The 23,640-nt window shown below is 40.3% G+C and overlaps 1 protein-coding gene across 4 annotated transcripts in view; it reads left to right on the top strand.

Moving 5' to 3' along the window:
• Nucleotides 1-15,235: 15,235 nt before the first annotated feature.
• The window catches only part of psd2 (pleckstrin and Sec7 domain containing 2), a 105,671-nt gene continuing 97,266 nt past the window's right edge, over nucleotides 15,236-23,640 (top strand). Inside the window, exon 1 of one of the 4 annotated variants that reach the window (XM_078411504.1) lies at nucleotides 15,236-15,361. The gene's annotated coding sequence lies outside the window, so the exon portion shown is untranslated. The remainder of the gene's footprint in view (nucleotides 15,362-23,640) is intronic. The other 3 variants (XM_078411508.1, XM_078411505.1, XM_078411507.1) reach the window with 3 other exon arrangements.

Below are 23,640 nucleotides of genomic sequence, written 5' to 3'. Positions count from 1 at the left end.
TATTCAATATCCTGAGTTAGTGGTATTCAGCATATATTCTATGTTACTTTATAACATTGTAATGTACAGAAATACAATTAAGTTGACAGGTCACGTTGGCTACGGGCAACCTTATTTGAGATAGATTCACCTCTAGTATAAATGGGCATAGTATAATAAAAGAAATGTCCATTTTTTTTTAAGGAATGTTAATATTAAGCAATAAATGTTTCTTCTGTTGTACAGGATCATATCCTCTCATTGGTGCTATTCCATCACAGACTGATGAAAGTCTCCCTCTGGTAATTGTTGCAGAGCAAAACGAAAGGACACATGCAAATTGAACTGGCTATTATCCATCACAAGCCCAGTCAAGCAAATGGGATTTCTGATGACACTTAGGCATTTAATGTGGTAGATGTTATATTTAAATTAAAGTCCTTAGTTACAGCAATGTAGTGCTTTATTTTTTAAATTCTGCATGCTCTACTAAGCCTGGGAAGTTTTAACACTGCCACATGTGCAAAATATCAGTGTTCCAATGCCAAAATCATTCACAGCAAAGACAAAATTATGTCACTATGTGTTGAATTACAATGGAAATTACATGCATGTGATTTAAGTTGTTTCCATATGTGGAATTATATTTAGTACAGTCTTAAACAATAAAATTGTTCCAAGTTAAATGCATCTTTTAAAATATTTGAATAGTTCATTTTATTCAAAGTGAATAACTTTTTTTTTAAAAGGTCGATGGCTGGAACCCTGATTCTTCCGTGACGCAGTTAAAGAAAATTGACAGTAATGTTCCTTTCTATGTTGTCTTTAACTTTTAATTTCTCCTGATTTTCAATTTGTTTCTTTTCTTTCTGTTATTTTTGTATCTGCTTGTCTCCTCATTTGAAATAAATTTTGCTTTTGATCTTCATTTAGCAGAACAACTAGATCTATGTACTTGTACTTGACAAGGCTCACCAACTTTTGACTGAAATAATTTCTTCTCGTCTTAGTACTAAAATCGTACCCCTTGTCCTAAATCTGGATGATCTGGTTCTGGACATAAGCAGCGAATGCTTGCTGAATTAGCATGTCAATCCTGATCAGAGGTATATGTTTCAATGAGATCTCCACCCATGCTTCTAAACTCTAGAGATCAGATGTAGGTTAAGGTCTCTCATGAATACTTTATTACCCCTGTTACACACACCTCTACATTCCTGATTTCTCCAATGCCCAATATTCCAACTACTCTCTGGTAACCTACAATTAACCCCTATAATTTTTCTAATCTTTGCTGTTTCTCAGTCCTAATTCTATATCATGAATTGGCACACAAAGATAATTTCTCATCACTATACTGATCCACTCTCTTATTAATAAGAGTCTGTCAGCAGGACGAGAACATATAAAATTCTGTAAAGACAGCACCCATAGTCAGGCCTGGATAGAGTTGATGTGGAGGGGATGTTACCACTATTGGGAGAATCTAGGACCAGAGGTCATAGCCTCAGAGGTAAAGGACATTCATTTAGGAAGGAAATGAGGAGGAATATCTTGAGTCACATGGTGGTGAATCTGTGAAATTCACCACGGCAGGCTGTGGAGGCCAATGGGTATTTGTAAGGCAAAGATAGGTAGATTTTTGATTAATACACGTGTCTAGAGTTATGGGGAGAAGGCAGGAGAATGGGGTTAGGAGGGAGAGATAGATCAGCCACGTTTGAATAGCAGAGTAGACTCGATGGGCCAATGGCCTAATTCTGCTCCTCTCACTTATGAGTCTTATGAGGATCAATCCCGGGTCTTTGACTCTATTAGGCAGCAACTCTACCACTACACCACTGTGATTTGTCCTGTTCTGATATCATGACAGATGTTTGTATAATAGACAATTTGTTTAAATAAACACACTTTATAACAATTCTTGTCTATAGTTTAATTAGTTTCAGAAAGTTTAGTAATATAAAAATCTGCTTTACCAGGATCAGATTAGGTTGCAGCATAAACTAATGTTTAGGTTGGATGAAACAGTATTTCTGTACTGTAACAAATAGGTTGTCTGTTGAACATTACTCCACTTAAAATAAGTGAGGAGAGGTGCTTAAAACTTCCTGATAGTTGTCCATGTAAAAACTGCTGAATGATCCAATCACAGTTAAAGAATTCTACTCCAAAATAAATGTTAGTCTATTCTTACTCGTGATTCACTGGGTTTCCCTATATCTTTATTTATATTATAATTTATTGATTCTGTCTGTCTATTACAAATTACTACTTTCATTAAATCCACATGAGAATCTATTTGTCTAATGCTTTTCCTCAAAATATATTAGTTGAAATCAGAATCTATGAACTAGTGCATTCTTTGCAATTTGTACTAGATTAATCGGCATTAAATTCCTAACCTGTATGCCACATTTGCATGAAGAAAATGGAAACAATGCTTTTGAAGTATTACATCTAGTTGATAACATTTTGGAGTATATGTGAGACATTGAGCTGTACAGCAGAGAATTGAGCTCTTCAGATCACCATGTCCACGCCGACATTAGACATAGCGATTGATCTGTCTCATCACCTCCTCTAGCAATGTATTCCAGATATCAACTACTCTCTGTGTAAGAAAAACATTCCCCTCAGATCTCATTCAACATTCCTTCCTCTCAGCTTAAAACCATGCCCTCTTGTTCTCTGATATCATAGAGGAGATGGTCAGATTATTTTTACTATCTATGCTTCTTACCTTTTTACACATCTCTCAGGTCATGCTTCAGCCTCCTTCGCTCAGGAAAAACATGCCCAACCTTCACAGTCTATTCGTATATAACTAATGCCCTCCAATCCAGACAGCATCATGGTGAAATTCCTCTTCACTCTCTCCAGTGCAACCACATGTTTTCTATAGTATATTCATGTCCAGAAGAGCAGATTATACTCCATGCACCCAAGTGTGTGGTAAAGCTGGAACATAACATCTTAACTTTGATATTCAATGCTGTGACCTATGAAGCCAAGCATGCCACATGCCTTCCTCACCACCCTGTTGCGATTTAAGGGAGTTATGAACTTGAGCCCAAAGTTCCCTCTGTTCATTATCACTTCCTTAAATATTTTGCCCCTGTTTGGCTTCCCAAAATGCATCATCTCACACTTGTCTAAGTTAAATTCCACCTGTCCATGCACTGCTCAATGTTCTTTCCGATGTCTATCCTACTATAGCTTTGGACACCTTCATGCGGTATCCATCAACTTTCCAACCAGCAACTTTCATGTCAGCAGGCAGGGTTGATGTATATGTAAGAATCTATGTATGAATTTTGATGCATGATGTACTAACCAATGCTGTAAGTTAGAAGTTGGCTACTTTCAATAAATTATATAATTATAATCATGTTTTCTTATGACATGGGAGATAGCTATTTTACCTACTGCGTCAATGCCAACACACACAAAGCAATCATCAGTTCCACTCCCCCACCCCCCATTTATTTGCCTAAAGCTCATTCTCTCACGTGTTTTTATTAACACTCCTACCATTTACTAATACTGACAATAACTCACAGTCTCCAATTGATTTACCAACTTGGACATTGTGGGATACTGGAGGAACAATCGGGAGAAACCCAAATAGTCACAGGCAGAATGTGTAAACTCTAGTTGGACAGCACGAGAGGTCAGAATCAAACCTGGCTTCTGGACCTGTGATTAAACAGCAGCATCAAAGAGCCTACAGACACCACATTGAATGTTGCTGCTTGAGGAAGCAGCAGAACAGTAATTACGTATGAACATAATAGAATGGGGTTCTGAAGTAATGATGGCAGGTGGTAAATATGATGTATATCTCAAAAAGCTTGTGAAATACCCTCAGTAATTTGTTCTGTATATAGAATGAGTAGAAACAAAATTGTCAAAGGGCAAGACAAAGAACAAAATAATATGGTCATACATGAAGAGGTAATGTTGGTGGCAGTAGTACTACATTCACAGGAAGTATTCAAAAGCCCAACTAAGGTCTTATGAGAACATTGTAGACACTCCCCATTACATATCAAATCACACCCACAAGCAAGCAAAAAAGACAGAAACTAGAAATATTAAACATAGCCATAATATAATGACAGTAACTAATTTAAGCATAAACGGCTCCTACACACCAGCCCCTAATTGTTCTACGTATATAACCAAGCAATTACCAATAAATATTAAAAGGAGCTATAAAAGCTTAACATATATCAAAAACATAAGTAATATGCATTATATGTTGGCATTCAAACTTCTTTAGCGATTCTTCCATCTTCTCCTTCACCTTCTAGAAGCAGACATATCTTGGATATCGGCCTTACCAAGATGTTGTCCTTAGTCTGAAGCCATACAGTACGCACAAAACCTTTAACGTCTGGCATGATCGCTAGTATTCTACGAAGTTGTGACAGCATGTCATTTCTTCCTCCATGTCCGATCTGTTCATGAATATGTCATAACAGCAATGTTGAAATATGAAAGTCCTTCGAGAGAATAATAGGATGCTTAACTTCTTCAGGCATCGGTAGTTTATTTAGGCAACCATCTACTCTCAGAAGTCCTTTATCCAGTATCGGATCAAGCCTGTATAAATGACTACTTCTTTTAACACTATGCTCACCAGCTTGTAATGTTGATAGCTCTTCCTTGTATTCTTGTCTTTAACAGAAAAAGATAACTGCACTTTCTGCCTTAAAAAGATCACCGGGACATAAACACTGTCCTCGGTATGATGCTTTAAGGACTTGCATCTCTTTGTCAACCTTTTTCCTTTAGTTTGCCAGGATCCATTTCAAAGCTACTGAGTTTCATTTCTCTTACGAGTCCACTGCAAAACCATTGATCTCTGGATCATTAGCAGAGATTTCAGTTTCCAGGTTAAGCTTTGGCCATTCTCTGTCTGGTTTACAGAGAAATTCTGGCCCATCTTTACTGTAATTCATAATTTCCAAAAAATTGACCTCCTCTCTGGACATTTCTTCTGATTCCTTGCTGGTTCTTTCATTGAAGTCATGACTGTATTGCTTGGTCAACAACTCCTCTAGATTTACAATAGATATTCGATTGATGGCAGCAGCAGTATGGTTATTCTTTGCCTTTGGTGTTCCTCAAGGAGCCATAGATAACCCATCCGAGTAGGGTTCTCACAGCAAACGGTCCATCTCCTTGACTGGTAACAACCTTTCTAGGTTCTAATGCCTTCAAAGCATTCGTTCCGATAAGTAGGTCGATATCAGAATTTATTTTAGGTATCTTGACATCTTTCAAGTAAGGCCATTTTTTCAAGTCTTCTTGCTTAGGTATATTTGGATGAGAAACGGGCATAGTCTAATGTGTAAACACACCAGATATTTGTATAAAATTGTCTTCCTCCAGACAAGATATTTCCATACTTGTGATATGATAACTATCGTAGCATTTCTGATCACCTAGAGTATTCAAGAGAAGCTTAATCTTTTCTCCTGTGATGTCCAGCCTCACAGCTTTCTGTGCATAAGGTAGCTGAACTTCCACTGTTCAAAAATGTGTATGTTTGCAACACTGTATTCCTCTTGCTGCTCCTTACCTGTACTGGTAAGATGGAGAAAATACAGGTTTCTACCCCGGCCCCAATATGTGTATTTATCTGAGGTGAGGCAACAACATCACTAGTAGCTGGCTTCTTTTGTTCCATTTGCTCCGGCTTCTCGTCCGTATTCTTCTGTTCAGTGTGAAGTAATTCAGGATAATCTTGTTTGCATATATTACAAGTTATCCGATTCCTGCAGTCTTTAACCATGTGTCCTTTCTTCAAACATACATAACAGATTCCCATCTCTCTCAAGAAGTCATTTTTTTCTTTATATTCCTTCTTCTTGAATTTTCGACACCATCTTATAGTGTGACCAACTTCATTACATGAAAAACAAAACCCTTGTGGCTTAATGGTAGATGCATCTCTTTTTATTCCGTCCTTCGTTTCTACGGGTATTACAGCGGCAGCAAAACTGCTTTCCTTAGGTCCTGATCTTCCCTTTGTTTTAGTAAAAGTAGAACCTTTGACAGTTGCTGGTTTAGGATCTTGAATATTCTCATGGCCTAGGTTTGACATTAACCATACTTCTCTTTCCATGAAATTCACCAGGTCAGGAAGCATGGCCTCTCTTTCGTCAACCTCCTGTATCAGGCGTGCATTATCTCTCCACTTTTCTCTAAGCCAATAGGGCAGTTTTAGAATGATAGTCTTTATATTACTAACAACATTCATTTCTTCCATGTGGTTGCTATTTCTCATCAAATTACAACAACCCCTAAGAAATGTCGCAAACTCTTGCAAAGCCTTCACATCTTCCGCCTTGATAACTGTCCAAGCAAAGGCCTTCCTCATGAATGCATTAGCAATCTTCTGTTGGTTACCACAATGCTCTTTAAGCAACTCTCTTGCCATTTGATAGCCCTCATCCGCAGGCAAATGTCGACAACTTTTAACAAGCTGGTTCGAATAACCGCTTGTGTAGTGCTCCAGAAATCGTAAGCGATCTCTGTGACTAGTAGTTTTCATTTCCACTCCTTCTTCAAACGCTATTATGAAAGTTTCATATTGCAAAGGATCACCATCATATTTAGGAATTTCCATTGGGGGTAAGGTGGAAGAGAGAATTTGTTGAGCTAGGAGCTCGCTGATTCTCGTTTGATACCTCACCAATTCATAGAATTCACTTTGAGATCCCTGGTTTGGTGCAGATCGATCCGGGTAAATTTTGCCACGAGTCCCATGACCAGTTGTTTGTCTCTGGCTGGGCGCAGGTGGCTGATGAACATGCCTTTGAGAAGAGTACTGGGTTGACTCATTTCGAGCCTTAACAGACATCCCAAAGGTTGGTTGCTTCGGTCTAGTACCCGGTTGCTTTGATGAAGTTTTGTCGGCCATCCACTTACTTAGTGCCAGTTCTGTGTCACAAGACCAGACTGGCTCTGGCTGTGGGTTGACTTTAGCTGCTGTTTCCAGCTTAGTAGCTCCTTCTTGGATTAAGGAACTCTTCTTCTGAGATACTCTTGAGCCGCATTTTGATTTTTGGCCTTCCAGTATGTCCCTCCTTGCTCCGGCAACTGCCAGCTTTGTGGTTATTCCAATCGTTCCTTCTCCCTCTTCAGCTGTTCTGCCTGCCTTTTCAGCTGTTCTGCTCATTCCTCAGCCTCCCTCTTCAGCTGTTCTGCTCGTTCCTCAGCCTCCCTCTTCAGCTGTTCTTCATACTTCCCTGATGGAAGATCCATGATGAATTGGTGCTTACGCTTTGTTCCATAAACACCAGAAGAATTCAAAACAGAATGAGTAATTTTTCAAAACACATCATTATTTTTCAAGGCTCCGAAAGTCTTCTAGCCAGTATCTATGGTAAACAATTGCTAGCTGAGCACCTTATCTTGTAGAACATCATTATTTTCAAGGTCGTACTATGCGAGTTTGTGTTTCTTATCTTCTTGTAGCATAAACATGCTTCTTGTATCACAAAGTACTTCTGCAGAATTTTACCACAGGCTTTTAAGTTTTTAAACTTCTTAACTTAAAATTACGACTAAACAGTTGTGACTACTCACGGTACCCGGTCAATGAAGTCTACAACTTTCTAATGATCCAGGTGTAGACCATGTCAATTTGCCTTCGACCAGCAGATTCTTTGTTCAAGGATTTCAGCTCTAATCTCTGGCAGAGATCCAGCTTCTTCTTCAGTTCCACTGTTGAATCGGATTTTACTTGTAGAACAGTCTTACTTAGAGTCAACTGTTAGAGTAGACTTTTACTTAGATGTAATGGCAGTTTCTATACCTTCTCAAAGTCCAACTTTGATAACCATTACTGCTCGGGGATGGAATGGAGGTATAGCTTACGCACACACCGCACTCTGAGATAACAAAAATGAATCTTCCAAACGCCGTATCTTGAATAATTGGTCTTTATTAAAATAGCACAAATCAAAAGAGTAATTCATAACCTTTCGTTCTTATCAACTATTTCTTCTTCAAACAATACAGTCGAGATCGTGTAGTCGTTACCGTGTGGTCGTGGCTGGTGTGGTTGTGGTAAAAAACTGTATTCTCTCCATCCTCCAAGACTAAACTGACCCCATATCTCTGTGGCTATGCTAGCCTCCTCAGATGTAGGCACTCCCCATTATGTATCAAATCACACCCACAAGCTTGCAAAAAAGGCAGAAACTAGAAATATTAAACATAGCCATAATATAATGACAGTAACTGATTTAAGCGTAAATGGCTCCTACAGTGCTAATCTGTTATCTAACTTCATCTAACCATCTTTGCCACAGATCACTTAGTAACCTCAGTTAACAATCTCAAATACAGATTTAAAATGATCAAATTGACCTAATTTCAATTGGTGTTTGCAAGGGACCTCTAAGGGTCTCGACCCGAAACGTCACCAATTCCTTCTCTCCAAAGATGCTGTCTGTCCCGCTGAGTTACTCCAGCTTTTTGTATCTACCATTTCCATATACATTTATTTACTAATTTCATTCCTGAAATGCTTGTCTTAAAGTTTGTAGACTATGCCCCTTGTTCTTAACTTCCAAACCAGTAGAAATTGTTTTGCTCTATCCATCGGAACACTTCTCCTTTATATTTATGTCTTAATTCAAATCACTCTTAACCTAAAGATCTGGAAATATAGTTCGAGTTTTTGTCTTTTAAAAAAATATTTAATTAAAATGGACTTTGCTGGCTTATTGCCCATGGCTTAAAAGATGGTTGTGAGCCACTTTTTTGAATTGCTGTTGCATTTTTGATGAAGGCGCCCCATAATGCTGTCTGGTACAATGTTCTACGATTTAGACTCAATAGACAATAGACAATAGAAACATAGAAAATAGGTGCAGGAGTAGGCCATTCGGCCCTTCGAGCCTGCACCGCCATTCAATGTGATCATGGCTGATCATTCTCAATCAGTACCCCGTTCCTGCCTTCTCCCCATACCCCCTGACTCCACTATCCTTAAGAGCTCTATCTTGAATGCATTCAGAGAATTGGCCTCCACTGCCTTCTGAGGCAGAGAATTCCACAGATTCACAACTCTTTGACTGAAAAAGCTTTTCCTCATCTCAGTTCTAAATGGCCTACCCCTTATTCTTAAACTGTGGCCCCTTGTTCTGGACTCCTCCAACATTGGGAACATATTTCCTGCCTCTAACGTGTCCAACCTCTTAATAATCTTACACGTTTCGATAAGATCCCCTCTCATCCTTCTAAATTCCAGTGTATACAAGCCTAGTCGCTCCAGTCTTTCAACATATGACAGTCCCGCCATTCCGGGAATTAACCTAGTAAACCTAAGCTGCACGCCCTTAATAGCAAGAATAGAAAATAAATCAGGTCCCATTTGGTTACGAAAGGCTTACGGTTTTGAAACAAAACTAGTTATTTTTCAGTTGTGCACTGAAATCACAGAAAAGTTTCCAATGAATTCCCTCAATGAATGACTCAATGTCACTAAAGGAATGGTAATAATTTTCCTGGCATATAATTTTAAGCGCAACATGCAGGTGATTTTGTTCACACATATTTAATCACATGTTCTTCCTGGCTATGGAGAACATGGGTTTGTGAGGTAATACTGGAGCCATTGGAGTAGCTTGGGTGAGGAATTGCAATACATTTTGTTGATGTTACACACTCCAGCTATGATTCACAAGTGGAGGCACAATTGAATGTTTAGGAGATAAATGGGGTGCCAATTAAATGGACCACTTTGTCCCTTGTGATATTGATTTTCTTCAAAATTGTTGGACCTACACTTATGCCAACAAGTGGATGGTCTTTCATTACGGGTTTTTTTCTCTGTGCACAGTAAATAGTAGAGCATTTGGTGGATAAGTCACTTGCTGTAGGACACTATTTGTTTATAATGCATAAATACTGCTGTTACAGCAACGATATGTGGTGAGACACAAAAAGCTGGAGTAATTCAGCGAGACAGACAGCTTCTCTGGAGAGAAGGAATGGGTGATGTCACCCATTCCTTCTCTCCAGAGATGCTGCCTGTCCCGCTGAGTTACTCCAGCTTTTTGTGTCTATCTTTGGTTTAAACCAACATCTGTGGTTCCTTCTTAAACAATATGTGGTTGATCTATTAGAGTTTTTGGTCACAGATTTTGATGTGGAGGGTCTCCATGATGGTAAAGCCATTGAATGTTGAAGATAGATGGATCTTTCTTATTTGAGTCTGCAGTCAAAGGAATTATTCTGGTTACTTTGACTGCAGCTTGACCACTGCAGACCAAGGAACCATTCTGGTAAATCTATATTGCATTTACTCTTTTACAAATGTATCCTTCCTTAGACGTGGACTCTACAACTGTTCATTGGATAGATGCGGTCTAACCAGCTGTAGCTGTAACGTAACTTCTACTTCCTTGTATTTAGTCCTCCTTTTATCGGAGCCAGTATTTAGGTATTACTAGACCAAGTGGACCCGTTTGGCCCAAATCTCTCCTGCATTGATGCAGCACCCTCTCCTCCCCCCTCCTTCCTCCCCCTCCCCTCCCCCCCTACTCCCCCTTTCCCCTCACCCATTCCCCTTCCCCCCACTCCATTCCCCTCAACCCCCCTTATCCTCCCTCCCTCCCCCCTCCCTCCCTCCCACCTCCCTCCCTAGGAGATAGATTTAAACTTTAAAATGTGAATAACTTTAAAAATATAACACCGATTTCAATGAAACTTCTTCCATTAGCACCAAAGGGGCAACGGTGAGTAAGGTGGGCCTAAAATTGTCGCACTATCGTGTACTGTTTTGGCTGTAGTTCAGGAACAAACAAACAAACAAACGAGAGTTTTAGTATATAGATGGTGTCTTAATGTTAATGTACATTTTCATGAGTCTTTTTAGATCTTCACTGTTGATGTATTTACACTATTTAGAAAGTATTCTGTTTTGGCCTTTCTAGGTCCAACTTTAATAATCAATTTTTCATAATTTGTCTTAAACTTTTAATCTTCCTTTATAATTTAATGCTTCCATATAAACTGCTTAGATTGCTGCTTATCTTTCATCATTGTCAACCTTGAATATGCAGTTTCTTATTCCATCAATGAAATTGTTTATAAAATGCATGCACGATTGAGTTCCCAAAACAATCAAGTGACTTCCCTGTCAACATGATCATCTGCCCATTTGTTCTTGCGATCTGTCTCTCGCTGTTCTGCACTTTCATACGTTATTGAATGCCTTTACTTTGGATTTAGGCTAAAGCAATGCGGCACAATATTAGGGTTGGATCACATTTTTGCCTGTTTTTTTGCGTTTCTGTTTTGCTCTGCATAGAAATTCATCCTTGGTCAGCAGTGTGCTTCTGAAATTTGAATCTGATGGACTAAATGATGGACTAAATGACCAACGTATGTGCATTTTGTAATATATTCCACATGTTAGTACTTGCAACTAAGACTTCTAAAAAATGTTCTTTCGCTTGATATGTGTCATAGTTTCTAATGTACTGCGCAGTTAGCACTAGCAACTACGATTTTTAAAAATGTTATTCCACAGGATGTCAATATTGTGGCAAGGCCAATATTTATTTTCCATGCTGAATATTTCTCAGACAGCAAAGAGTTAACCACATTACTACAAGTCCCGAGTCACATATAGACTGGATTGGACAATGACTGCAGATCGCGTTTTCCGAAGGACATAAGACCAAATGGATTTTTAAAGTAATCCAGCAGTTTCGTCGTCACTATTACCAATATTAATCTTTTTTTTCTGATTATTTAATTAACTAAATTTAAATTCCCCAGCTTCTCTAATGGAGTTTGACACCTCTGAATTGCCAGTTTAATAAAATAACCACTACACACTCCGGCTCCCTTCAAAATTCTCCTCCTCTGTCTGTCTGACCGTAGCCATGATTCCCTGAGGTAATGCTGCAGCTTCCAAGCAATTATCCGGAGCGTCTGATTTGTGATGCGTGAGAACGAGACACAGTTAACTTGTTTTCCTACATTGCTCTGAGGTGAAGGAGGAAAACAACATACATGCATGCGTGCTCTGTTGTACGCGTTCGACACAACATACCAGACACTTGGTTCCTGTCGTCCCCGGAAACAACTCTTAAACCACCAGCAGAAACACCTTTAACAGGATAGAATTTTCACCACAAAAGGCAGTCTTTAGTGCAATGTAAGCAAAACAATGGCAGATAGCTTCCAAGAGAGTCTTATTTGTAATTCGTATTGCTTGGCATTTGCAGCATAATTAATTTGTATTTCTTGTTTTAACTGCAAATTTGTGGAAGTGACTGTTATCAGTGAGGTTATTATATCTCTGGATTTACTGCCTCCTGTCATTAATTTAACTAAGTCTACATAAACAAATATAGTCAGTCTTTCACGTGCTGTTTCTATATTCACTGATCTCTTTGCTGCATTTGGTAGAGTCACAGAGTCGTACAGCACAGAAACAACATTTCCACACCGACCAAGATGCCGCATCTTAACTAGTCCCACTTGAGATCAAATGCAGCCTCGCCTGAAAATGTAAACTCCTTTTCAAAACCTACATAATCTGTAAAGCAGAGTGACAATTTGTCCTCAATTTGGAGGGAGGGTCCCTGGATGAGGTACTCAATCTTTGGTCAATGAATGTCTCCAAAGGTGTTCCCAATGCATGAAAATTATCCTAAATTCTAATATCATTATTTTTGGTATCAATTATTCCCCATCACAACTTAATTGGATACCACACTGAAATATTGTAATAAATGTAATGGTGAACCTCACCAATGTAAATTGTAGTTTGAGTTCTAACTTGGCAATATTTCTTGACAATGCAAGATAAAATATGTGATTTCTGAAAGGACTGTGACAGTTTTGGTTCCTAGTGTGAGAATTGTTCAAACTGGAGTTCAGAATTTAGAGCCTAACCTTGGTGGCCAAATGGCTGACCCAGTATCCATTAGGCTGGACTGTTTGGCCTTGCACCCAGACAGATCCCAGTGAGGTTTTGGGAACTTTGGCTGGGAGACGAAACCGTGTGATTGCTCCGTCATAGCTCACTCACAGGGCCAGTCACCTAATCCCTGACAATGCCTTATTTGCTGTGCATTATCTTGCAATTGGATTTGAATTTCCTAAGGTGCCACATCAAAGATTATTGCAGAAAATAAGTGTAGTTAATACATTGTCAGCAAGATTTGTTGGCTAACAGGAAATTAAAAGTTGACGTAATCATTTTCCAAATGGCAAGGTGTAGCAAATGATATGCCACAGGCATTGGTAGTGGCCATTAAACTTGTTTCAATTTATGTAAATGATGAAAGCACCAAAGGTATGATTGCTAAATTTGCTGATGGCGCAAAGATGGTAAGAAAGTTTGATATGAAGAGTACATTAGATAGCTACAACTTGGATTAAGTAGGTGGGTGAGATCTGGCAAAAGGAATGTAACATGGAAAAACATAAAAACTGTCCATTTTGGCCAGAAAAAAACCCCCATACAATCTAAGTGGCAAGAGACTCTAGAATTATGAATTACAAAATAATCTGGCTGTCCTAGTTCATGATTTGTAAAAAGCAACTGTACATTAAAAAAAAATTATTGCAAGGAAATACAATACAAAAGTAAGGAATGATAGACACAAAATGCTGGAGTAATTCAGTGGGCCAGGCAGCAGCTCTGGAGAAAATGGATATGTGACCATTTGGGTCGGGACCCATCTTCCGACTGATTGTAGTATGGGGAGTGGGAAAAATAACTAGAAGCAAAAAGAGGCAGGACCTATCACCGGTGAGCTTGGGACGGTCTGCCTTGTTTCGCGTGTCCTTTTATCAGTGTCGTACAAGCAGAAAACTCTGCACAACAGGTCAGGCAACATCTGTGGAAAGAAATGTATCAGGTACAAGACCCTCAGAACTGGGAAGTGTGGGGATCCAAGGTTTGGGTACACTGTTGATCCTTGTTGCTCAGACTTAATTGACATTGTACCAGGAGTCCCAAGAATTATTGGTCTTAAAATGTTTGGGAAAATTGAAAAAAAAAATGTTCAGGGGTTTTATAGATATCTTGTGAATTGCAGGTCAAATATAGTTTCTGCTGAGGCATACCTCAATGATGTAAATGATCAGTTTCTTGTTTTAGTGTAGCATGGATGGGGTATCGTGGGAACATTTCCAGAATAAAAACTGTGGTGGAATGTTGTCATGCCCTTTGTTCATAAGGTCTGTCTTTGACAAATTTCAAGAAGATCCTGGGTTAAGATTTCACTAAAAAATCCTTGATCTTATTTAATTTGTATGACATGGATGTGGCATGAACAATCAGTTTCCACTTTGTTTTGCAGAAAAAAAGATTGCCCGAATTTCCCAATCGATGAGGATACACTGTAGGATGAAGTAGCTCGTCTAAACAAGTTTATTCCAGGTTTTGCGAGCGAATGGAACACTAGAACTCAATCAATCAACTCAAACAATCCATACTTTGACTAGTAGGGGTGTCGGGTAATGGGGAGAAGGCAGGAGAATGAGATTGAGAGGGAATGATAGATCAGCCATAATTGAATGGCGGAGACCAATGGGCCGAATGGCCTAATTCTGCTCCTATCACTTATGCACATGAATTACTCCATATGGCATTTAGATATTCCCTGAGAGCCACAGTACCTCGTGCATCTTGCACAAAGATAAAATAAACTGGTTGAACTGATCCTTCGCCATTCTGAGAGTAATGCCTTTCTGCAAGGAATGTTTTCTATCCCGAATAACCTGTATATAGCTGAAAAATCTCATTTTGACTTGAACGAAGCCTTCTTCGTCGTCAAAACAAACCACCTTGAATTCGTAAACTTCCAAACAGTAGGCACATTCTGAAGCTGAAATACAGCCAACAATCGACGTTGCTTTTTCGCCCTCAACTTCACAAAATACTGCTGGTGAGTTTTTGTTTAATGTCCTATGGGATTTAGATTTTAAAAATATATAGTTATCGTACAGCAAACGCACTCGGCTGAAAGGCTGGCGTGACTTTATCCGTGGTTGTGTGAGGGAGTTCAATGCTACCGCGCCGCGGGACGCAGCGACGACAGATGGAGAGAGGATGGGGATATCTCGAGGGACCGTGGGAAACTTGACTCGCCTGCGCCGTCTCGGTAGCGAAGTGGACGCTAATGCTGGCAGACGCGCTGCCAAGCAATCGTCCCCCCCCCCCCCCGTCCCCCCCCACCACCACCAATCCAACTTGTGCATTGTGTGGGATGCAGACTGCAAATGATGGAATCAGCCCGCCGACAGTGGAAAATACTCTCCCGCGAACGCCAGCCTCCAGAGCGGCTCCAGTGCAAAGACCTGCAGCGAGAAGCGTCGCCCGGGACCGGCTGTGAGTGACAGCTGCCCCTCACGTGATCACCACCGGGGACCCCGGGTCAGACGTGGCCCCCCCACCGCGCATGCGCAAGCGGGAGACTCATAGATTTATTATTATTATTTAAAAAATATATATCAAAACCATTGCAACCACAGCGCGGCGTCCCCCGTCAGTCCACATGTCTGCAACATTAATGGGGATGGGGGGGGGGGGGGGGGAGAAGGGCGGCAAAACAGAAGGTTATAAAACTCAGGCGCTGCCCAGCGGTTGCCATGGCGATCCGGGACAGGCTGCAGCGGCAGGTCTTATTCGCTTTGTTATTGTACGTTTACAGCTGGGGTTTTTTTTTCTCTCTCCAAAGAATAGAGGTAAAGTTCGAGGGTAACAATAAAAAGGGAAAGCCTTGATTTTTCCCCCCGGACGGTTCCCTTTGTGCTGAGCGGGTGCGGGTGCGGGTGCGGCGAGGACGTCGTGTGGCGGCCTCCTCCGCCATTACCCTCCCCGACCCCGCAGTGTCTGCAATGGGTTGTGTTGGACTGCGCCAGCAGCTGGCGCTCAATGCCAGCTCACTAACCCACAACACACACATCTAACACAACAATGCTTAGCCAAGCATAAAATATACTTGGCCATCGGTGGGGAGGGATTGGACCAGTGGGGTGGGGGGGGGAGGAGATGGGGAAAGGATGGAGTCGAGGTATGTGGAAATGAATTCAGTGGACTGGAAATAAGACACAAAGTGCTGGAGTAACTCACCTCTGGAGAGAAGGAATGGAGGGACGTTGACCCAAAACGTCACCCATTCCTATCCAGAGATGCTGTCTGCCCCGCTGAGTTAATCCAGCATTTTGTATCTGTGAATGGAGAATGTTTCAGGTCGAGACCCTCCTTCAGACAGAGTGAGAGGAAAGAAATGAGAGAGAAAGACGGCGAGATAGAGAGATATAGAACAGAGAATTGAAAGATATGCAAAAAAAGTGACGGTGATCAAGGAAATGGTCCATTGTTAGCTGTGGGCTAGGTGAAAACGAATTATATGGACAATGAAACTCACCAGGACGTCAGTGAAACTAGTATAACGACTAGGGTGGTGGAGGGACGGAGAGGGAGGATGCGAAGGTTACTTGAAGTCAGAGAAATCAATATTCATACTGCTGGCGTATAAGCTGCGTAAGCGAAATGTGAGATGCTGTTCCTCCAATTCAGTGGGACAGGAGCAGGGATAAACAGCCAGAAGAAGGGTCGACCCAAAACATCACCCATTCCTCCTGTCCCACTGGAGATACTCCAGCATTTTGTGTCTATCTTCACAACAATGCTCTTGGTTTGACAATGCACTGTCACTCAGGGAGATCTGCATCCTTCGTAAAACTCTTTATAACGGATTACAGGGAGGTTTTAAAACAACTCGATTGCTTTATTAAATGAATCTGTTCCTTACTAAGGACATTGACAAGTGAGTCTCTATAATAGTGCCATATACCAATGCAATTGAGACGTATTTAAAATGAAAACATCTCGAGACGTTGACAGGCACATTTGTCTCCCTAATAACGTAATTTATTGTCTGTGTAAGGCATTGTATTGTTCGATGCCTAAGGCGTTTAAAATGTAAGCCTGTTTTTCTATCACTGTGACAATTATGGTTTGAATTCAGTTCAGTAGCAAAAATATTGCTACTGGTGATAGTAAGCAAGGGATGAGATAGTGTCAAATAGCTTGCATCTAACCTCAGCAAGGTAGAGGACACATCCCATACTGACATTTTGATCATTACCCTATTCAAGAACAAAAGGATTCTGTCTCCCAAACCATCACAGATCTTGTCACTTACAGCAATATCCCTTCTACTGCCCCCCAACCTGATAGTTCTCCAACTGCTGTGTTTCTGTTTCCTACCCAAGACTCACAAACAGGTAATTGTTTTCTCTGGAGCTTCAGAGGCTGAGAGGAGACCTGATAGAAGTATATCATATTATGAGAGGCATTGATAGTGTAGACACTCAATAACTCAGGGTGGAAATATCAAAGATTATAGGGCATAGATAGCTCAAGGGTGAGATCGGCAAAATTTAAAGGAGACTAGACCAAGTGGACCAGTTGGGCCCAAACCACTCCTGTATTGGTGCAGCACCCTCTTCTCCTCCCCCCCTCCCCCTCCTCTTTTCCTTCCTCCCCCCTCCCTCTCAGCCCACTCTTCGCCTTTAGCTTTTAGATGGGCGCCTGGATGTGCAGGGAATGGAGGAATATGGATCATATGCAGACAGAGGAGATTAGATGAACCTGGCATCATGTTTGGTGTGGACATTATGAGCCAAAGGCCTGTTCCTGCTCTAGGTTCAATGTTCAAGGACCGCCCGGCAGGCTTTGTTTCTGCCTGTTCTTGCCCCTCTGAACATATTCTGATACCGTGACTATCTTGTCCCCTCCTTGTTCAATCCTTTCCTACCTACATCCGGGACAATTTATATGTTCTCCTACACTTTTTCAACTTCCTGGGCCCCGACCACCTCATCTTTACCATTGATACCAGTCCCTTTACGGTTCCATTCCTTATCAGAGATTCAACCAGTTCTATGTATAATAGTCTATGCTTTTATTCTTTCTACCAAAGAGTATGACTCCTATGTTGTGCTCCATTTACTCCGTGGACGATGGGCCGAAGGGCCTGTTTCCAAGCTGTGAGTTTAAACTAAACTAAAACTAAACTAAATTTCATCTTTTTCTCCAATATTGCTTTTTAGTTGCCTTCTGTTGGTTTTTAAAAGCTTCACAATCTTCTCGCTTCCCGCTAATCTTTGCCATATTATATGCCTGCTTTTTTGCTGTCTTTGTCTTCCTTTGTCAGCCACAGTCACCTCATTCTCCTCTTAATATGTTTCTCCCTCTTTGAGATGCAAAGATCCTGTGTCTTCCAAATTACTCCCAGGAACTCCTGCTATTACTGCTCCACCATCATTCCTGCTAGGATCCTCTTCTAATCAACTATATCCAACTCCTCCCTCATGGTCTCTGTGGTTACCTTTACTCAACAGTAATACCGATACATCCGATTTCAGTTTCTCCGTATCAAACTGCAGGTTGAATTCTTTTATGATATGAACATTGCCTCCAATTCAATTAAGGATAAGGAATCACAGATAAGAGAAACATTTTGCTAGCATTAGAGTTTAGGCCAAAGGGATGTAATTTTAAAATCAAAGCCTTGCTGTTCAGAAGAGAATTTGGGAAAACCTCACTTGAGTGATGGTGGCTTAATATGTATAAAATTTGAGGTCGAATTTTTTTAGTTAAGTTGGTCTGATTATGGTTAGGGTGAAGATCTATTGAAGTAACTGCACAGGTTCAAACGGCTTACTCCTTTTTGTTGTCAATTTATTATTTGGTTTTAAAAACTTTATGAAGCCAATTGACCTAGTGATTGATGGGTTAACATTGCCAGTGAGAATTGGTTTTGTAGTGCTTATCTACAGAGCCTCTTAAGGGAATACATTTGAGCCTTTTATTTCATATATGAATTGCATCAATTGTTTAAATAGCATAGTCAATAATTCTTGCTGTGCCCTCTCCCATAAGCTGTTATATTGTTCAATAAAAATTTGCCAAAGGCCACGGTATAGCAAAGGACATAATTAATGCATATATCTTGTTCATTATAGGTAATACTATAACAAGTAATGTGAAATAATACACACATCACTTTATCTAATTATGGATAATTGCATTTCATTGTCTATAAGTATTTATGGGTGGTTCTTGTTACTAAATTCAGAGGGAGTGCTGTGATTATTCTCAAGTTTCATCTTAAACATTTTCTGACACATTTTATATATGTTTTTAAAAACAGCAATTGCTGGCATAATATCGCGTATACCTATAATTGAATATTCGTGTTAGAGGTACCATATATCTTGAGAATGATTTTGATATGTTAATTGTTGCCAGAAATGTCAACAGAGGTTTTGTTTTTTAGTTTAGAGTTGCCGCTTAGAAATAGGCCCTTTGGTCCACCGAGTCCATGCCGACCGGCAATCACCCATACACTATTTCTATACTTCACACTGGGGACAATTTACAGAAGCCAATTAACCGACAAATCCACAAATCTTTAAAATTGGGAGGAAACCAGAGCACCCGGAGAAAACCCATGTGGTCACAGGGAGAGGACATGCAAACTCTGTACAGTGTACAGATAGCATCCATAGTTAGGATGGAACCTCGGTCTCGTAAGGCAGCAACTCTATTGCTGTGCCACTGTACCGCCCTCTGGAAGCTAGATGATGTTATTCTTGAATTTCACAAATTCACAACATCGTCATCCATGCCTGGTAAGAACAAGATGTATTGGGTTGCCTCAGAGACACCACAGTTATGGTCATCTTCATGAAAGGAGACAAACCTGATTGTAATCACTGCAAAGGGGTCTTTGTGCTACATACCACAGGGCAAATCATCATAAAGGTCCTTCCCAACCATCTCCTCCCAGTGCCTGAGTCGTGGCACAAGGAGAGCATTTCACATGAACACCAAGAGAAATGCAGTGGGCAGCATTAACCAATACACAAGTGCTTTTTTGACCTCTGATTCTATAAATGAGAAGGACTGCTCACCTCACATTTGGTTGCCCATGGAAATTTGTGTCCCTTATATGCCTGCTACATGATAACATGCAAGCTATGATCTTGACTAAACAATCTATGAACTTTAATGTAGAGTGGTGTCAAGCAAAGCCCCAATATATACCTCAATCTTTCTTGCTGCTGTGCTGCGCCTCATCTATTGGCTTTCTGGCAAGACAAATGGGAAAATATTTTACCTCCATCACCTCCACTCCAGAACCAAAGTATCCCAAAATGAATCATCAAACTGCAGTAAACAAACAATATGCAGTCAAGTCATCATGATTTGTTAATTGAAGCATAAGAGATTTAACTTGCACAAGAAACGTACAAAGCAAATCAAATCCTTTGCTAATCATCCTCCACTGCACAACATTGTCTCGTGACAACAAAGGTTCACCACAAAACCATGGAAAATGCAGACCACTTTCTATATCGACCTATGGCATAGAACATTGGCAGTCTGATGAAAAGAGCATTTGAAGATCAATAACAGCGCAAAGCTCATGATCCATTGGACGGCAGTGACCCCTGCTTGCCAACACGTTTCTGAGTCTAGAACTACCTATGGCAGACATATCAAAGTACTGAATAGATAGCTTTTTGCAAAATGCTCCAAACCATCAGCAGGACACGAAAATTAATGTCAGCATTTTATTCCAGGATAACATCACCAATACAAAGAGTTATATTCTGTTGGTTTCATGTTGAACTCACAAAACAAACTCCTCTATTTCTGAATGCTATCATGGTAAACGATTACCCGGAAATGATTCAAAATCATTTTGAAAGACTTTTTTGAAAACGTAAATTGGCCCGCGATCATTCAAAATAGAGAAAGAACATTGAAGATGACATTGGGAACTCTAAATTCAAAATATTTTCCAACAAGGTAAGCGATAACAGCAAAACGAATACACCACCTTGAAACCTGCCATAGACTGCTATGAATGCCAAGTCATTGGGTATTTTTAAGGTGGAGATTGACAGGTTCTTGATTAGCAAGGGCGTCAAAGGTTACAGGAGAAGGCAGGAGAATGGATTTGAGAAGGAAAGATAGATCAGCCATGATTGAATGGCGGAGTAGACTTGATCTGCTGAATGGCCTAATTCTGCTCCTATGACTTATGAACTTATGAAACCTGCCTCACCAGGAAGCACCTCCTGTTCCACGTACCAGTCTGCAGATTCCACATTTGATCCATCAGCCACCTAAGAACCCACAGAACTGGATTGGAAGCAAGTCACCCTCAATCCTCAGAAATGGATGAAGGAAAAAAGAGGAAACTGTTAGAAATAGCTCTTAGGGCTAATGGAATCAAGGGATATGGGGAGAAAGCTGGAACAGGGTACTGTTTTTTGGATGATCAACCATGATAATATTGAATGGCGGTGCTGGCTCAAAGGGCCGAATGGCCTACTCATGCACCTATTTTCTCTGAAAAAAGAAATAAGATTTAAATCCAGTTTTTGCCAAAAAAAGGCAAGCAAAAGATGAGCAAGGACACATTAAATAATTAGATGATACCATACAGGTGTGGACCCGTTGGGTCCAAACCTCTCCTGTGGGCCTGGCAACCCCCGTTGGGTCCAAAACCTCTCCTCCGTCCAAACACCTCCGGCAACCCTCCCCCAATTGACGACCCGTGGACCTGTTGCCGGCCGGGGAGTCTCCCCCGAGGCCGTGGGTGGGCAAGGGGAGAGGGAGCCACTCACCCCGGTCCCGGGCGGCCATTGCGGCGTCCAGAGCGACCCATGGACCCGTTGGGTGCAAACCTCTCCTGCAGCGGCAGCTGGACGGCGACGGCCGCTGCTTTGAGCGGGAAGAAGCCCCGGTGGAGCCCCAGCACACTTTGAGCGCACTCATGGATCCGGCGGCCATTTTAGTTAAGTATTAGATCAACGCACCCCAACTGCACAGGCGCAGACACGTTGGGTTCCCATTGTGATGTAGAACACAGAGGTATCACTGCGCAGGAGCGGTTGACGCGCAGGGCAAGTGGAAAAGGGATTTATTAAAGTTTAAAAAGTGATTCTTAAAGTTTAAAAAGTGAATAACTTTTAAAATATAACAACCATTTGAACCGTAGGCCAATGGTGAGTAAAGCGGGCCTAAAATTGTTGCGCTATCGTGTACCGTTTTGGCTGTATTTCGGCAACAAATATATCCACAAACCCACATATATACAAGATGAGAGTGTTAGTAATATATATATATAGATAGGTATGTGGTTAGATTGAACAATCAACCATATATGGTAGTTAGTTAAGCCCACTAAATAATAAAATTATTTTACTGAAAATTAAGATACATTTTCCTAAATAACTATTAAAGTAGTGCAAAATAAATTGTATGAGTATATTCTCGATTGTTGGTAACCAGTTTATAAGAAACATTTGCAAAGATCTGCGAGTAGCTTTTATTTATTTTCTGATTATTTATGTTCAATGTTTGGCCAATAAAAGATAATTGCCCTGTGACCTTCAGGCATTCCTGGACATGAATCTCTATATCTTTCCATACTTTTTAGATTCATATCATGTATTCCTTTCCATCTGATACTTCTCCAGCTTGAATTCCATTTGCCACATCCCTATCTTCTTGTCCATTGTTATCTTCCTGCTTGCTATCTTATTGATTTTTTCAAATAATACAAGTTTAGTTTATATCTTCAGTTTTGTAGTATTTTTCTTTTATATCAAATTACTGCTTGTCTTTGAATTAAACATTTGCCCCAATACCCTTTTGACCCTTAAAAATAGTTGACACTTTAAAAATAGTTTCATCCTTTGATCATGTTGTCTTCCAGTCAAAAGGTGGCATAGAAAGTTTTAGAAAGGTGGAATATATCTACGCAATCAGTAACATAATGTGTGAGATTAAATATTACGTTCACAGCTGCATCTTCCAGCAAAGTTCAGCAATTGGGCAGCATCTGTATAGAATAAAAACAGAGATAGCATTTTAAGTTGATCGCCCTTCTTTAGATTTGGTAAAAGTTAGATATAAATCAAGTGTAAAGGTTTAGAGAAAGTGAGGGAGGGCAGAGAGAACACAAGGTGAGATCTGCGATAGGGTGGAAAGCAGGAGAGACTTCAGGAGAGAGAACCAGGATGAAAGGGGGCAGCAAAGGCATTAGTGTATAGAAATAGATAGACCTGGAGGATTTGTAAATAGGAGATGAATAATTATTAGAAATTATCTGCTTCCCAAATTGTTATCCCATATAACTCCATATTTTTTCATGGACCTTTGCATGAGCCTTGTATTCAAACTTATACAACTCCAGAAGCTAAGCAAAACAGCATCAAGCAATATCAGAGAGTAAGATCCTGCAGTAGCAGTATGATGGTGACTAGATAATTTATTACATTGTTATAAGTTAATAGACATGTTCTTAGAATTTATTGCATTCACCAGAAATGGAAAACTGGATCTCCTGTTAAAGATGGCACTGATTTGTTTTGCATCGGTATTTCAACATAGATTTTACTGCCAAGTATCTCAAGTAGGAACCAAATCCCCAGTTTTTCATTTAGTGGTGAGAGATCTACCACTGAGAATATACTCAGTAACATTTGGATTTAGCTTTTCCACGCTGCATACATAGACTTCTGCAAGCGTGCGCATTACAATTCCTGCTATGTCTGAATTTTTCATTGTCTGTCCGT

The sequence above is a fragment of the Rhinoraja longicauda genome, chromosome 14, assembly GCF_053455715.1.
Source record: "Rhinoraja longicauda isolate Sanriku21f chromosome 14, sRhiLon1.1, whole genome shotgun sequence".
NCBI classification, from domain to species: domain Eukaryota; kingdom Metazoa; phylum Chordata; class Chondrichthyes; order Rajiformes; family Arhynchobatidae; genus Rhinoraja; species Rhinoraja longicauda.
The sequence above is the reverse complement of the archived record's forward strand: the minus strand, read 5'-3'. Positions and strand labels throughout refer to the sequence as shown.